The sequence below is a fragment of the Pseudonaja textilis genome, unplaced genomic scaffold (assembly GCF_049901715.1).
Source record: "Pseudonaja textilis isolate UNSWEBS1 unplaced genomic scaffold, rPseTex1.2 PTEXSCF92, whole genome shotgun sequence".
NCBI lineage: Eukaryota > Metazoa > Chordata > Lepidosauria > Squamata > Elapidae > Pseudonaja > Pseudonaja textilis.
The window spans coordinates 1-11,732 of NW_028262977.1; the positions used below are offsets into that span (position 1 = coordinate 1).

Here is an 11,732-nt window from a genome sequence, read left to right on the forward strand (position 1 = left end):
TGTTTCCTGGTCTTTGAAGTGCAGTCTACTTCTGTGTAGAGAAGGGTTACGGAATATAGTTCAAGACCCACCGGATGTAAATGCTTGGGATCCAGATAATGAGGATGATGCCAAGAAGCTTGCTGACTTTAAACAGAACAATGAACAAGCTCTTTGTATAATTGGACTAACACTGAGTGACTGGCAGCTAGTCCATATTCATGGAGAAGAGTCTGCTGCTAAGTGTTGGGAGAATTTGAAGAGGATTTATGTTTGTGACAGTGTAGGTGCACACATACATCTTACACATAAACTGTTTAGAGCACGTCTTCTGAAAGGTAGAGATATGTTAGCTCATTTAAACTTCATGAAAAGAACTTTTCAAGAGCTACATGAAAAAGAACTGATATTTTCAGAGCTGCATCAAGTTTACATCATTCTATCCTCATTGGATGAAAGTTATGATGATTATGTATCTTCACTGGAAGTCCTGCCCAGAGATAAACTGACATTGACTGAAATAACTGGAAGACTGTTAGAAGAAGCAAGAAGACAGCTGGATAGAGACCAAATGAGGAAGGAACAACCACAAGAAGAGGATTTATCTTCAACTGCCTATACTGTTAGGAAATGTTTTTCTTGTGGTGCTAGGGGACATATAGCTAGATTCTGTAAGAAAAGAAAAGGAGAGAATACTAGTAAACACAAGAAGGCCAAAAAGAATGTTAGTTTAGCTATGTCTAGCAATTCAACTGTAAACCATGATTTGTGGGTTGTTGATAGTGGAGCATCACAATGCATTACTAAAGATAGAAAAAGGTTTGTAAATATGTCCATGAGTAAACAACATATATCATTGGCAAATGGATGGAAGATTAAAGCATCAGGTGAAGGTACTGCATGTTGTTCTTGTATAAACAAACATTTAACTATGTTATATGTACCTAAACTAAAATTTAATTTATTATCAGTAAGGGCTTTAGTTAATATTGGTTATGTAGTAACCTTTAGGGGAGATAAATGTATAATAGAGAAAGAGGGTAAAAGTGTTACTGCTACATTAGAAAATGATTTATATGTGATACATGATGATCAGTTGAAGATGGCTAACTCAGTTTATAACAATGTTAAGCCACATGATGAATGTATACATTTACTGCATAGACATCTAGGGCACATTAATTTCAAAATGCTCAAACAAACTGTTGAATTGTCAGAGGGAGTAAAATTGAAACCCTGTAGCAAGTATTTAAACTGTAATGCTTGTAGCCAAGATTACTCCTGCAAACAGACTTAATGGGTTTAAGACCAAAGAACCTTTAGAGGTTGTTTTTGCTGACATAATTGGTCCTAAGAAACCAAGTTTAGGAGGTGCCTGTTATATTTTGAGTATTATGGACCATTACTCACGATATGGTTTCTGCTATCTTATGAAAAACAAAACAGAAACATTCCAACATTTCTTTAACTGGCTAAGGTTTGCTGAGAGAAAAATGAAAAGTAAAGTAATTACTTTAGTAACGGATAATGGGACTGAATTCGTTAACAAAAGATTCCAAAATATGTTGAAATTGGCTGGTGTTGAGCATAAATCTTTTGCACCTTACAGACCACAACATAACTCATTTATAGAACGAAGAGGACAAACATTACAAGACATGGCTCGCACTATGTTATCTGATTCAGGTTTACCTGAAACACTGTGGGGTGAGGCCATAATGTGTAGTAACCATGTTTTAAACAATGTAGTTAACACAACAACTGGATAATTGCCATTCACTCATTGGCATGGCAGAAAGCCAAATTTAAGTTACCTACACACATTCAGAGCTCCAGCATGGGTGCATATTCCCTCACAAGTAAGACTGAAATTTAGATTCTGGGATCAAGGCACAGCTCATGTTTATTGTAGTGCTAGTGCAAAATTTCTTGAGCACGTTGGGTGGGATAAACTGGAACAGGAATCCAGTAATGATATTATTATTGACACCCAAATAGTCCCTCAAGATGATATCAGTAAACAACAAATAGCCATTAAAGAGGAAGAACAGGAGGAAGTAGTAGAACAGGCACAGGAAGAGGTAGAAGAACAGGAGCAGGTGGCACAGGAAAGTCCACCAGTAAGCCCTGTATTACCAAGACGTTCAACCCGTGTAACACGACCACCTGATAGATATCAGGCTAGTGTTGTATGCCAAGTGAATACAGTTCCAAGTAATTATAGTGAACTAAAACTGTATCCTGCTAAGGATCAGGCTGCTTGGCAGAAAGCAATGGATAAGGAACTGGAATCATTAAAAAGACTGGAGGTATATGAAAACGTTAAATTACCACCAGGTAAACATGCCATAGGATGCAAATGGATATATAAACTGAAGACAGGTGTAGATGGGACTGTTACCCATAAAGCCAGGTTAGTAGCACAAGGGTTCAATCAGACAGCAAATTACTACGATGAGGTGTTTGCACCTAGTCTGAAGGCTACTACATTAAGGGCAGCATTAGTGTGGGCAGCTAAGGAGAAATGTATTGTAAATCATTTGGATGTAGAGACAACATATCTGCATGCACCGTTGCAACACACTATTTATTTAAAGAAACCTTTAGGTCTCAAAAATGATAATACTGATAATAACAATTGCTGGAAATTGAAAAAGAGTCTTTGTGGTTTGAAGCAATCAGGATATGAATGGAACCAATGTATAGTTAAAGAATTAACTAAAATAGGCTTTGTAGCTGGCATGGCTGATCCATGTTTGTTTAAAAAGGAAAGTAATGGTATAGTGTCATTATTGTTATTATTTACTGATGACATAGCATTAATCACCAAAACTGAACAAGAAGCTACTGAGATGATTTCACTATTGGAAAATAAATTTAAGATAAAACAGTTAGGAGAAATCAAACATTATCTTGGTTTAAAGATAGATAGAACTAGGGGAGGATACAAGATCTCACAAGCTGATAAAATTAACCAATTACTAAAAAGTTTTAAAATGGAACTTTGTAAACCGGCTAAAACACCAATGAGCCAGGAGTTTAGCCATAGTGATGTTCAAAGTCCTGTTTTTGATAAGAACATTTATCAGTCCTTGATTGGTAGTTTATCTTATCTCAGTAATTGATCAAGGCCAGATATTGCATACAGTGTTAATCTATTAGCAAGATTTAACCCTGAGACCACTGAAAGACACTGACAAGCTGCTAAACGTGTGTTAAGATATCTGAAACAAACAATGCATTATGCATTGTATTTGGAGCCTAACGATGAACTGAATTTGACTGCATATGCTGATGCAAATTTTGCTACAGACATAAATACACGAAAATCTACATCGGGCACTGCTGTATTATTGGGAAAAACATTGATTGGATGGAGGTCTATTAGACAGAAACATCTAAGTTTGTCAACAATGGAGGCTGAATTCTCATGTTTATCTTTACTATGTACAGATTTAGTTTTGTATAAGCAATTATTAATTGATATGGGAATTGATGTAAAGTATCCTATTGTTATTTACAAAGAGAACCAATCAGCAATACAAATGGCTTCAAATATTGCTGTTAAAACAAGAACAAAACACACAGATTTAAGACATTTAAATGTGGGACAATGTGTGCAAAGTAAAATGAATAAGCTAGAATACTGTATGTCAGAAAATAATATAGCAGATCATTTTACAAAGGCCCAAGGATCTATAAAGCATAAGGCATGCTGTGAAGATTATGGACTTAGAATGTAAGGTTGTATATATTGTCTTACCCAAAAGGGGAGAATGTTAGGAATATAAGTCACCTAACAGGTGTTTGGGTTAGAAATATAAAAAACTAGGATAAACATTTTAATACTATGTCTTTAAGAGACTGCAAAAACTGCAATTGGGTGTGGTTTTTCAAACAGCCATAAGATGGAGCCAGAACCTTGGATTGTTTAGTCTTAATCTCAGAAGAGTGGGAGACTCTATCTCTGTTTCCTTCTGTTGGAAAGTATTGCTGTTGCTCCATTTCTTCTGACTGATATTACTGGATTTAATGTAAGTCTGATGCTGAACTGGTTTTGACACTGGAATTTGATATTTGGATTATCCCTGGATTGAAAAACTGACTGATTTACATGTGAATGACTTTGGACTGCCTATTTTGGACTTTGCTTGAAGTTTCTGGAAGGAAAAGCCTACATTTACTGTACAGTGTATCTGTGTGCTCTGTGTGTATTATTCCAACACTCCTCTCAAATACGTCTCCCTGTATGCGCTCATTCTCCTAACGGGGAATTACCTCAACAAACTCCAAAGGTGGCTGAGAAATTCTGGGAGTTGAAGTCCACAAATCTTAAAGTTGCTAAGGTTGGAGACCCCTGCCCTATATGGTTCCCTCGGCTATGGATGATCTAGCACCCTTTCCATATTTTCTGGCATCCCCTGATCCCGGGATCCCAGGGGGCTTCTGTGCAAGGGGGAGGAGCTGCCACAAGTACCCTCCCCCCCACACCTTTCATGCTGCAGGCAATTCCTCTGCAGGGGGGGGCTGTCAGAGCAGGATCCCCGCTTCTCTCACACATTCACAGTCCAGCCCAGAATTCCCAGACTGGATCTGAAGACACACTGGAATCCATCCTGAACTGCAAGAGCAAGAGAGATCAAATTCAGACAGTTGGTCTCCATCGGGGCTCCTTGGGGAGGGGGGGGGCGATTTGGGGCATTCAGTCCCCATGCAGTTTCCCTCCCAGGGTTATTACAGGGGGGCTCCCAGGGACGGCAGAGGCTCACCTAAAAGCAGAGAAAGGTCCAGGTGCCCCTTCAGATATGATCCACTCTGGGCTTTGTTTGGATCTGCAAGGGGACAATTACCTACATACATTTGGAGCTCCAGCTTGGGTGCATATTCCCTCACAAGTACGACTGAAAGGGCAACATAGAGCTAAGAAGTTATTTTTTGTGGGTTACAAGGCCAACCATAGATCGTTTAGATTCTGGGATCAAGTGCACAGCTCATGTTTATTGTAGTGCTAGTGCAAAATTTCTTGAGCACGTTGGGTGGGATAAACTGGAACAGGAATCCAGTAATGATATCATTATTGACACCCAAATAGTCCCTCAAGATGATATCAGTAAACAACAAATAGCCATTAAAGAGGAAGAACAGGAGGAAGTAGTAGAACAGGCACAGGAAGAGGTAGAAGAACAGGAGCAGGTGGCACAGGAAAGTCCACCAGTAAGCCCTGTATTACCAAGACGTTCAACCCGTGTAACACGACCACCTGATAGATATCAGGCTAGTGTTGTACGCCAAGTGAATACAGTTCCAAGTAATTATAGTGAACTAAAACTGTATCCTGCTAAGGATCAGGCTGCTTGGCAGAAAGCAATGGATAAGGAACTGGAATCATTAAAAAGACTGGAGGTATATGAAAACGTTAAATAACCACCAGGTAAACATGCCATAGGATGCAAATGGATATATAAACTGAAGACAGGTGTAGATGGGACTGTTACCCATAAAGCCAGGTTAGTAGCACAAGGGTTCAATCAGACAGCAATTGTCTACGATGAGGTGTTTGCACCTAGTCTGAAGGCTACTACATTAAGAGCGGCATTAGTGTGGGCAGCTAAGGAGAAATGTATTGTAAATCATTTGGATGTAGAGACAACATATCTGCATGCACCGTTGCAACACACTATTTATTTAAAGAAACCTTTAGGTCTCAAAAATGATAATACTGATAATAACAATTGCTGGAAATTGAAAAAGAGTCTTTGTGGTTTGAAGCAATCAGGATATGAATGGAACCAATGTATAGTTAAAGAATTAACTAAAATAGGCTTTGTAGCTGGCATGGCTGATCCCTGTTTGTTTAAAAAGGAAAGTAATGGTATAGTGTCATTATTGTTATTATTTGATGACATAGCATTAATCACCAAAACTGAACAAGAAGCTACTGAGATGATTTCACTATTGGAAAATAAATTTAAGATAAAACAGTTAGGAGAAATCAAACATTATCTTGGTTTAAAGATAGATAGAACTAGGGGAGGATACAAGATCTCACAAGCTGATAAAATTAACCAATTACTAAAAAGTTTTAAAATGGAACTTTGTAAACCGGCTAAAACACCAATGAGCCAGGAGTTTAGCCATAGTGATGTTCAAAGTCCTGTTTTTGATAAGAACATTTATCAGTCCTTGATTGGTAGTTTATCTTATCTCAGTAATTGATCAAGGCCAGATATTGCATACAGTGTTAATCTATTAGCAAGATTTAACCCTGAGACTACTGAAAGACACTGACAAGCTGCTAAATGTGTGTTAAGATATCTGAAACAAACAATGCATTATGCATTGTATTTGGAGCCTAAAGATGAACTGAATTTGACTGCATATGCTGATGCAAATTTTGCTACAGACATAAATACACGAAAATCTACATCGGGCACTGCTGTATTATTGGGAAATGCATTGATTGGATGGAGGTCTATTAGACAGAAACATCTAAGTTTGTCAACAGTGGAGGCTGAATTCTCATGTTTATCTTTACTATGTACAGATTTAGTTTTGTATAAGCAATTATTAATTGATATGGGAATTGATGTAAAGTATCCTATTGTTATTTACGAAGATAACCAATCAGCAATACAAATGGCTTCAAATATTGCTGTTAAAACAAGAACAAAACACACAGATTTAAGATATCTAAATGTGGGACAATGTGTGCAAAGTAAAATGATTAAGCTAGAATACTGTATGTCAGAAAATAATATAGCAGATCATTTTACAAAGGCCCAAGGATCTATAAAGCATAAGGCATGCTGTGAAGATTATGGACTTAGAATGTAAGGTTGTATATATTGTCTTACCCAAAAGGGGAGAATGTTAGGAATATAAGTCACCTAACAGGTGTTTGGGTTAGAAATATAAAAAACTAGGATAAACATTTTAATACTATGTCTTTAAGAGACTGCAAAAACTGCAATTGGGTGTGGTTTTTCAAACAGCCATAAGATGGAGCCAGAACCTTGGATTGTTTAGTCTTAATCTCAGAAGAGTGGGAGACTCTATCTCTGTTTCCTTCTGTTGGAAAGTATTGCTGTTGCTCCATTTCTTCTGACTGATATTACTGGATTTAATGTAAGTCTGATGCTGAACTGGTTTTGACACTGGAATTTGATATTTGGATTATCCCTGGATTGAAAAACTGACTGATTTACATGTGAATGACTTTGGACTGCCTATTTTGGACTTTGCTTGAAGTTTCTGGAAGGAAAAGCCTACATTTACTGTACAGTGTATCTGTGTGCTCTGTGTGTATTATTCCAACACTCCTCTCAAATACGTCTCCCTGTATGCGCTCATTCTCCTAACGGGGAATTACCTCAACAAACTCCAAAGGTGGCTGAGAAATTCTGGGAGTTGAAGTCCACAAATCTTAAAGTTGCTAATGTTAGTGTTTGGGGACAAACCCCCAAGCAGAGTGCACAGCAGCAGTCAAGCCAGGCAGCCAAATGAGAGAGAGGCTGGGCCCAAGAGTATACACACACTGGAGACAATAACACTGTTTGCAGTTTTAAATAGTTATTTAATTCACACAGAGTTTAAGCATTGTCATTCAGTCCATATGTCATTATCCAATATATCCATCCAGTAACCTAGTCCATTAACTAGTCAGTACAATGTCTTTATCTTCTCCTTCCGATACCTTTCTCTCGAAGACAACGCTGAGTATACACAGGATATCAGCTCACCAAGTAAACAGTCCTTTTGTTCAGTAGAGTAGCCAACAAGCAGACGTCTCATACAGGAGTAAACAGCAGGCAGCAGATAGCAGAGAGACCAGACCAGTGACCAGGATCAGTAACCAGTGACCAGCAGGGCAGTAACCAGGAAGTGTTACGTTACTCTCACTGCCTTTTATTGCTGCTTGCAACCGCACCCTTAATTATCTAATTACATTGCAGTTTGGTGCTTAAAGCTACAAAACACTTAAACCTAGGTTTATATATTTAGTCACCCAAACCTAGTTGGTGTATCCATATACCCAACATTCTCCCCTTTTGGGTGATATAAATATATAATACCCTTACAATTTAAACCCATACTTTTCACAACTCTCTAGGTGCTTAATGGCACCTTGGGCTTTAGTAAAATTATCAGCTATATTGTCCTCCGACATGCAGTACTCCAGCTGTATCATTTTACTCTTTACAGATTGTCTAACATTTAGATATCTTAAATCCGTATGTTTGCTTCTCGTTTTGACTGCAATATTTGTGGCCATTTGAATTGCTGCCTGATTATCTTCATGTACAATTATAGGATAATTTACAGTTATACCCATATCATTCAACATTTGTTTATACATAATTAACTCCGTACATAATAGTGATAAACAGGAGAATTCTGCCTCCATAGTAGACAAACTTATATGCTGTTGTCTTATTGACTTCCAACCTATTAATGTATTACCCAGCATTATGGCTGTTCCTGAAGTCGACTTTCTTGTGTCTCTTTCTGATGCAAAACTAGCATCTGCATAAGCACTCAGTATGAGATCACCTTTTGGTTCTAGATACAGTGCATGGTGTAATGTTCCTTTAAGATATCTTAAGATTCTTTTCAATGCTATCCAATGACATTGAAGCGGATCATTACTATGTCGTGCCAGCTGATTAATACTATAAGCTATATCTGGCCTTGACCAATTGCTAATGTATGATAAGCTACCAATCAAAGATTGATATATTGCCTTATCAAACTTGGGACTTTGAGTATCCATTTTGCAAATATCCTGACTCATTGGAGTCTTTGCAGGCTTACAAAGTTCCATCTTATAATCTATTAGCAATTTAGATATCTTATCCTCCTGAGATATCTTAAAACCTTTCTGTGTTTTCAGTATATTCAAACCTAGATATATCTTTATCTCCCCTAATTGCTTGATTTTTATTTTCTTGCCTAATGATGCTATAATTTTATTTGCTTCATCATTAGTCTCAGTAATCAAGGCAATATCATCAGTGAACAATAATAATAATGATATTTTCCCATTCATCTCCCTTTTAAATAGACATGGATCGGCTAAACCAGCTTTAAACCCTATATTGTTCAGTTCCTTTACAATATACTGGTTCCATTCATAGCCCGATTGTTTAAGACCATAGAGGCTCTTTTTTAACAACCAACAATCATTATTATTTTCACCTTTCAATCCAATAGGCCTTTTCATATATACAGTATGTCTTAGTGGAGCGTGCAAGTAAGCAGTTTCCACATCTAAATGGTTAACTATATATTTCTTGCTTGCTGCCCACACTAATGCTGCCCTTAATGTAGCTGCTTTAAGACTAGGTGCAAATACTTCATCATAGTCATTTGCATTTTGTCTAAAACCTTGGGCTACTAATCTTGCCTTATGGATTATGTTTCCATCCTTATCAGTTTTTATCTTAAAAATCCATTTGCAGCCAATGGGTTTTATACCAACAGGTAATCTCGCATTTTCATACACTTTCATATCCTTCAAGGATTTCAATTCCTTATTCATTGCTGCATACCAACTTTCCTTATCTTTAGAAGGATACTTTTTTATCTCATCCACAGTATATGGAACTCTATTATTTACCTGGCACACTGTATTAGCCTGGTATCTATCAGGCGGTCTAGATATTCGTGTTGTTCTTCTGGGAATGACAGGGCTTGTATGAGGACTTTTTTGAGTTACTACCTGTTCCTCATCTTGCTCAGCTATTGGTTCTATTTCTTCTTCTATGGGCACAATGTCTTCCTGTATTTCTCTTTTTACTTTATTTTTAAAGTTACAGGGATACTTAATGGGATTTCTATAGGATTCAATAATTACTTCTTTATTGGTATCCTGTTCTAACTTATCCCATCCTACGTGCTCTAGAAATTGGGCATTGGCACTACATAACACCTTAGATGTGCCTTTCTCCCAAAATCTATATGCCCTATGGTTAGCTTGGTAACCAACGAAGAAGAATTGTTTAGCTCTGTGTTGCCCTTTACGCCTGAGTTGTGTAGGGATATGCACCCATGCTGGTGCACCAAATGTGTGCAGGTAACTCAGATCAGGCTTCCTGCCATGCCACATGGTGAATGGTATTTCACCAGTAGTTGAGTTAACAACGTTGTTCAATATGTTATTAGCACACATTGCAGCCTCCCCCCACACAGAATCAGGTAATCCAGAATCAGTTATCATTGTTCTAACCATTGCCTGTAGTGTTTGGCCTCTTCTCTCTATAAATGTGTTGTGTTGTGGTCTGTATGGTGCAGATTTCTTGTGCTCTATTCCAGCTACCTTTAATCTATTCTGGAATTTGCTGTTAACAAATTCCGTACCATTATCTGTCACCAGGGTTATCAGTTGCCTTTTAGTCTTTCTTTCTGCAAACTTTAACCAGTTGAAGAAATGTTGATATGTTTCAGTTTTGCTTTTCATTAAGTAGCAAAACCCATATCTAGAGTAATGGTCCATAATGCTCAGTATATATCGAGCACCCCCCATACTGGGTTTCTTTGGACCTATAATGTCTGCAAATACTACTTCTAAAGGTTCTTTAGTTTTAAAACCATTTAGCCTATTTGCAGGCAATATTTTACTCTTATCTTCACAGCAGACATTACAACGCAAATATCTATCACAGGGTTTTAACCTTATTCCTTCAGATAACTCTACTGTACGTTTTAGCATTTTAAAATTTACATGCCCCAAACGCCTATGTAATAAATGGATACATTCATTATGAGGCTTTATATTATTAAATACAGTCTGTGCCTCCCCTTTCTTACTATCATGTAAGACATATAATGCTCCATTTAAAGCTGCAGTTACCCTTTTGTTATCTTTATCAAGTATGCACTTATTATCCTTAAATGTAACTACATAACCTAGTTTGTCTAATACTCTTACAGAAAGTAAGTTCATCTTTAACTGTGGTACATACAACATTTTTATATTCTGGTTTAAGCATGAACAATATGCAATACCTTCACCCTTGGCCTTGAGGTGCCAGCCGTTAGCGAGTGATATATGTTGAGAGCTTGTAGACATTTTTATAAACTTTGTCTTATCTCTCGTGATGCAGTGGGATGCACCACTGTCCACCACCCATAAATCATTCTTCACATCACAGTTGCTAAACATGGCTAGTTCAAAGGATTTCTTTGGCTTCTTTACATTCTGACTTTTTCCTTTTCTGCAGAATCTTGCCAAATGTCCTCTGCCTCCACAATTAAAACACTTTTTAATTGTGTATGCCGTCGAAGATAAATTCTCTTCTTCCGGGTGCTTTACTTTACATAGCTGGTTTCTTTCAAGCCTTGAAGATAATTTCTCTTCTTTATTAGGCTTATCTTCTCTCAGGTGTTAGCAGCATTTTCCTCTCCACGGATATGAATGAGTTGCTGGTCTGAGAGAGTTAGTCCTATGATGCATAAAGCCTGCTCATTCTTACTTTTATAGTCTTGTATCAGTTTATCATCCTCTTCATCATTAGGATCTAAGTTAGATACATCTGGTGGGTTTGTTATTATGTCCCACAAACCTTCTCTTCGTAGAAGTAAACTACATTTCATTGACCATGAAACATAGTTTGTTCCATCTAGTCTGGATATCATGGACAGATTTGGCAAATTTACTTGTGCCATTGCTCTTCAGATAAATAACTATTCAACAAACAGTTTGTTTTTACAGTAATGTGCAACTCACACCAAAACTCACTGCTATATCCTGGTTA

At 37.4% G+C, this 11,732-nt stretch overlaps 1 long non-coding RNA gene across 1 annotated transcript; it reads right to left on the minus strand.

Annotated features, from left to right (window-relative positions):
* Positions 1-1,851: 1,851 nt before the first annotated feature.
* Positions 1,852-7,419, minus strand: LOC148123591 (uncharacterized). The gene is made up of 3 exons (XR_015740650.1): positions 7,349-7,419; positions 4,749-4,811; positions 1,852-4,600 (listed from the first exon to the last, which is right to left on the minus strand). It is a non-coding gene; the product is annotated as an uncharacterized LOC148123591 (long non-coding RNA).
* Positions 7,420-11,732: the final 4,313 nt, after the last annotated feature.